Below are 6,740 nucleotides of genomic sequence, written 5' to 3'. Positions count from 1 at the left end.
GGGGATGTAGCTCAGATGGTAGAGCGCTCGCTTAGCATGCGAGAGGTACGGGGATCGATACCCCGCATCTCCAATAAACTTTTTCCTAAATATTCTCTCTTCGGCTCATCGGGCCTTGCTTCAAGCCCCGTTTTCTTTGTTCCCCCATATATGTGTAAAGTAACTCAACGTATCGAACTTCCTTGCAAGAGAAATCAAAAGAATAAAGTCTCTGTGAATTAGGGTTTTACCTCACCGTCACACAGAATAGAAGGAAGGTTTGGCACGGAACTTGATTTGATTTTCAAACAGTAAAACAATAACACTAATAATAATAACTAGATATCAATCCGCGCGGATTGCGCCGATTTTTGTTTTCATTTACTTTTATATAAATATTTTGTTTTTAATTTTAAATTGGTATATATTATAATATATATGTCTATCAATTTTAAAACATAATAAGTCTACGATATATTTTTTCATTGAATAGATTGTTTTAAACTTTCACATATATTTGTATCTTCTTCTATATATATTTTCGGATTATTATTTCATTATTAAAATTGTAACTATATATATAAAGATTAGTCAAATATTGTTTTATTGTCATATTCAAAGATTTCGTAACATTTCGCAAATTTAGAAAGTTTTTAAAAAATTAAACTTTTTGTTTCATAGATTTATATTATCGAGTAAATAATTAAACATTTAGATTTTGTTTAATTTTTAAAATAAACTATATAGTTTAAATTTTTTTTTCATTGGTTTAAGTTAGTAAAGATTAATTATTGTTAGATAATATAATTTTTTTTATTTATTTTTTTTTTAACTCTGAAAAATTGCATTATATAGTTTAGTCTAAAGACTATAACATCCAAACAGAACCGAGAAAAGCATAAACAGAAAAGCAAAAACATAGAGAACTAAACCAAGAATATCACCATCCAACCAGAACGAATATTTCATAGCCTCCCCGTCATATCTTCCAGAAACCCATCCTCTTAATCATCTTCCCTGCTTATCATCTTCCAACAAAGCACACATCCACTCGGGAGCTCCTCGAGCAACGTAAGACTGATACCTCATATCCATGGTTACACTGTCCGCTACCTTCGCAGAACATCTGTTCACTCTTACTGATGCACCGCTCAAACTCCACTCATTTATTTTCTCCTCTCTTGTGAATTAGGAGGGTTCAGGAAGGTTTGTATGCAATCTTCAATATGAGGAATCTCATTGAATTGCCTGATGATATATTGGTGAAGATTTTGTCATTGCTTCCAACAAAAGAGGCTGCAGCAACGAGCGTTTTGTCAAAAGGATGGTCTTCTCTTTGGAAACAACAAGATGTTGGTTATGTTGAGCTTTGTGAAAAATGTTCTAACCTCTGGATGTTTTGTACAATTTTAAGTTGGTTGCATCACAGTCTTCCGCCGACCTCTTGGAAAGTTGCCAACGAGGTAGCTGCAAGTTTTTGCTTAGAGAGAGATCTTCCTCCTCTACCAGAGAAAATGGGCTTTGTTAGTTTGATATCTTTTCTCAAAGACCAATCGTGTACTGAGTGCAAAGGAAGAATACATACACATAGAAGAGTTATCATTTTCAGCATAAAGGAGTTGAGAAAGACACATACTATTATATGGACCAAGTTAGAGGAAAAACAGGAGGGTCAGATTGAGTACGTTACTAGGCGAGGGACTAAGTTAAGCTATTGCATCTCACTTAACTAAGCTTTTGGTGGTTTGTTATCAACTTTGTTTATTTTCTTTCTACTTTTTAAACATTTTCTTAGATCTTTTGGTGTATTTTTTTCGTACGTTTTCAAAGACTTTAGCTTGGTGATTTTACTTAGGATTGTGAAATACTGAAATATATATTATGTTTTTCGTGTAACCGAGTTTCCAATTTTCCACTGTGATTTATATGTGATGGATCTCTCCGCATGTATATATGTAACTCATTTAGTTATCTCATATTGATCATGCAAAGGATAAGCAATCTCAAAGGCTAAGGTCTCGTGGTCTTTTCATCCTTTGGTATGTTTTGCTTTTATTTGATTTTGAATTAGAGCCGGTCTTTGGGCAAATGTTCTTAAAGCATGAGAATTTCTAGCGGTCTCTCCGTCTAGCCCTCCTCATATTGTTGTTAGATGTACCTGAAGGTTCTTTTATTGTAAGGGCTTATACACCAATCTTAAACCCCTTCTCCTGCCTTTGGTTCAATGAAGTTGATCGGTTTACATCACGAGATCAATTGAGTTTTTGCATCCATTTACCTTAAACTTTAGACACTGAATCCCGATAGACCATTTACGCCTAAACATGTATAAGGTAACACAAAAAAAAACATGCTAGAGTTTGGATCATCGGTTTCATTTCAATCATGCTGAAGAGATTGATAAACTACAGGTTCATTTCAGGACTGTGAGCGTCGAGCATTAACTAAACTCTTCCACCATCAAACAGATTCATCACCTCCTCCTGCTTGATTGATTAAGTATTGTTTCTACATATTGTGTGTTCATAAACTATTCAATGTACCAATATTTTGTCTACTTTATAACTTAAAAAAAAAATCTTTTTGCTTCTAGTATAGTTTTGAAGGAGATGAAATTAACATGGAAGAGGGACCTAATTGCATTGCGAACGAGCCAAGATAGAATATTTGGTAATTTAACCAGTTGCTGATTAAGGTTGATTTGTTTGAACTAATTAAACCCTAACCGAAGCAAATGTTACTGTGCTAGTAGCCTAGTAAGCGACTAAAAGTTAAAGACCTGCAAGGAAAGAGTTCTAAGCTGAAATCTCTTTATAACACAAAGCAGAAATATACAAAACTGTAAGTTTTCCGTTTGCTTGTCGTCTGTTCAGAGCATATGATCTTTTTCTTCTCAAGATATCGTATTTGTTTAGAATAATCAAACCGTTCAAGTATCAAAGGGGATGTAGCTCAGATGGTAGAGCGCTCGCTTAGCATGCGAGAGGTACGGGGATCGATACCCCGCATCTCCATTTAACTTTTTCTTATTAATCTTGCTCTTTTAATGGACTTCTCGGGCCCTGTTTCAAGCGCAAATAACTCGTCAAATTTTTGTGTTCCCATATAATAACGTATCCAGCTTTCTTGCAAGAGGAATAAAGTCTGTGAATTAGGGTTTACTTTGCTGTCACACAGAAAGAAGGTTTGGCACGAAACTTGATTTTGATTTTCATACAGTGTATTAGGAGGGCTCAGGAGAAAAGTTTGTGTGTGCAATCTTTCAATATGAGAAATTTCAGTGAATTGCCTGATGATTTATTGGTGAAGATTATTTTGTCATTGCTTCCAACAAAAGAGACTGCAGCTACAAGCGTTTTGTCAAAAGGATGGTCTTCTCTTTGGAAGCAACAAGATGTTGTTTATGTAGAGCTTTGTAAAAAATGTTCTAACCTCTGGGTGTTTTTTATACTTTCCCTTCATTCAGTTTTTAACCGGGTATTTGGAGGAATTTATTTAGAGAAAGGTATTCCCCTTGTGCCGGAGAATATGGACTTTGTTAGTTTCTCATTGTTTCTCAAAGTTCAAGAATGTTCTGAGTGCAAAGGAATGATGCATAGACATAAAAAAGTGACAATTTTCATCATAAGGGAGTGGGGAAAGACACACGCTGTTATATGGACAGTGTTGGAAGAAAAACAGGAGTGCCAGATTGAGTACATTATCAGCCGAGGGACTAAGTTAAAATATTGCATCTTACTTTTTGGTGGTTTGTTATCAATTTGTCTCTTTTCTTTCTACTTTTTTCTTATTTTCTTAAAGCTTTTGGTGTATTCGTTTTTTATACTTTATGACTTTAGCTTCGTGATTCTATTTGGGACTGAAATATTTAAATACTAGTGGTATTCCGGTGCGCGCCGGGTTCATATGTTTTATTCTTACATGAATTTACAATTTATTTTATGATCTTAGTAAATAGAATATGTTCAAAAATATGAAAATGAAAATATATTGAATGAGAATGATATATTTTTCCGATCTATTTGATAGTGGTTAGCGACTATAAGCTATTACTTTGTTTTGAAGTTGATTAGTTCAGAGTGAAATAGCATAAATGGTTGTGACTAATCGATTCAATAAAAGTAGAATAAAAAACCGTTAGTCGTAACAAAATTAATTTACTTGAAATTTAAACATAAAGTAAAGTTGATATTTTATTTAGAGAACATACTTATACTGTTAAGTACCATGTGGACAATATATAGAATGAACGGTATTTGAATCTTTATTTTATTTAAGTACCAGATAGTACCTACCGACAGGTGAGCAAATGAGTAAATAATATAAATATTATTTAAATGTAGCAAACTTTTGAAATTTTAATTTTAGTTTAAAATAATATTAAATTTTACTATTTCTTATTTTTTCAAAAAAATTGCTATATAGCCCATGGCTAGGCAAACTTTTGAAATTTTAACTTTAATTTAAAATAATATTAAATTTTACTATTTCTTATTTTTTCAAAAAAAATTGCTATATGTTTTATTATTCCATTTAGAGATTATATACTTGTTCGACCATTAATGTTTTCATGAAAATGGATATGTTTTAATTTTTTAATTTATTAATTTTTTTCTTCTAATTTGACTATGATAATAAGAATAAATTTAAAAAAAAAACAATTGTGGTCAAAATGGTCCCAAATATTTCTTTACATTGATAACCGAGTAGTAACAGATTAGCGCGACAAACTTAACTTATTAAAAGCAGTGACATGGTTTAAGAAAAATATCTTAGTTCAAACTTGTTAATCTCATTGTTTCTCTTCTTCTTTGTGGAGCGCCCTTCCTCCAGAACTGCTGCATTCTCTCATGTATTCTTGTCAGCTACATGTGACTCATTTGGTTCACTTGGAGCAACTGTTTTCCCATCACCATTCCATCAGCAGTGCTTCCTCTATTGTCCGAGTCCCTTATGTTCTCACATGGATGACTTCTTTTCACAGCTCTACACCGTGCATGTAATCACCGGGTTATCATTGCCACCCTAGCGCATTTAGCATAATGCTTTTGCGATTGGTGTAATTGCAAATTTGCGTACCGGAGATTGTAGGTATGACATTGTTATTTTTTGACATTGTTATTGTAGGCATGACATTGTTATTTTCACATTTGTCCAAACTTCACAATCATTAACCTTTTATGTCTAAGTTGTAATCTGCGCTTGGTATTTTGTTAACAAAGTTCGAATAGTTTTTATTTATTTAAGATTAACGTTCATCAAATCTGAATTTAGTAACACACCATTGCAAAAACTTACTAATAAGTGAAGATATTATAATAATTATAAAATTGTCAAATAAATTAAATAACTTAGTTATTTTTTTTATATAAATAGATAGTTTTCATATATTTTTGTTCTCGATAAATTGTTTTAAGAAATGTCTGATTCATGTGTGGGTGTATGGGGTCTTCGAGTTGCACTCGGAAAGGTTTAACTTAATTAATGGAAAATTGCAATAGGAGGTAAAGGTGTAAACAGAAGCAGTATTTAGGGAAAAACATAAGCAATAGGAATGCATGTGATCCATATTATCTTCAGGTACATGTAGTTAAGGAATTTCTTCATCTGCTCGTAGTAAAAGTACCGGTTGCAATGTTTGTCCATGTCATTGATGTGGCACCTACTTGACGGTTTGAGGAGCTCCGTATTAGTGATATATCAAAAACTCAACTCGGAGCAGTGAAGATGCATTATTTACATCAAAATATTTTGAAGAGAATTAATCTACCTGACATTTGAGTTCAAGCTCTTGGTTCCTTAGCAGTGGACAATGCTCCAGCCATAGTGCTTGAGATGTCGCCCATCTCTCTGAATCCGATCAAGAGCATCGCCGAGCTGGAGGCCAACATTATATAAATCTGATTTAATATTATTATATATAATCATATGAAGTATATGCAAAAAAAAATTGTAGAACAGTTACCGTATAGCCTTCTCAAGCAATGGGGTCATCTTCATCAATCATATGATAAGACTTTGTCAAGACAATGTTCTTAAAATAGGCATCTAAGTTAAAAAAAAATCTCAAGTTTGAATCCCTTATCAGTGTAGGACCATTTAACATCTTTGACCTGACGTTACGGACATCAAGCTATAGTTATTGTCCATGGTAATGATTGGGAGTTTTGCATACAAAATGAATACCATAATTGCATATAGAGTACCTCCTTAGAATTAATATCATTGTTCTTCATTGCCGTCAGCAAGAATATTGGAACTCCTTTGTCTGCGGTAGAACACATGGACACATATTAAATTGTTTTATCTTCCCATAATACCAAAATAAAAATAAATACAAAGAAGAAGAACACACTGTACTTGAAGTTACTGATGTTAGGAGTTTTCAAATCTCCTAAGACAAATGTTGTAGTATAGTGATTGTCGAACCAGTTCTGAGGGATATCAAAGCGCCGAGAATGCAAGTACTCACTTAATCTAAGTGCAACCAATGATTTAGATGGGTTTTAAACTACTACTAATACTAGAAAACAATAACAGAATGATACTTTCTTGACTAAGGGAAAAGAGAACTCATGGGCATAGGGATTAGACCTTGGGTGATCAAGTATCGAACTAAGGATGACAAATGATCAATCAAACTATCAACCTTAAGCCTAGACACAATTCTAAGCAAGCTCTATGTCTAGATGAATGCTCATTTGCTAACATATCTCAAACATCAAATGTCTTTGGTTGAATAATATGAAAGCAATCATTAC

General features: G+C 33.1%; 2 non-coding genes across 2 annotated transcripts; both read left to right on the top strand.

The window, feature by feature from the left end:
* On the top strand, positions 1 to 73 carry TRNAA-AGC. Its single transcript has one exon. It is a non-coding gene; the product is annotated as a tRNA-Ala (tRNA).
* A 2,847-nt stretch (positions 74 to 2,920) lies between these two features.
* Positions 2,921 to 2,993, top strand: TRNAA-AGC. The gene has a single exon. It is a non-coding gene; the product is annotated as a tRNA-Ala (tRNA).
* The last annotated feature ends 3,747 nt before the right edge of the window (positions 2,994 to 6,740 follow it).

Source organism: Brassica oleracea, chromosome C7 (genome assembly GCF_000695525.1).
Source record: "Brassica oleracea var. oleracea cultivar TO1000 chromosome C7, BOL, whole genome shotgun sequence".
Lineage (NCBI taxonomy): Eukaryota > Viridiplantae > Streptophyta > Magnoliopsida > Brassicales > Brassicaceae > Brassica > Brassica oleracea.
This window is presented reverse-complemented; position numbering and strand designations above follow the sequence as displayed.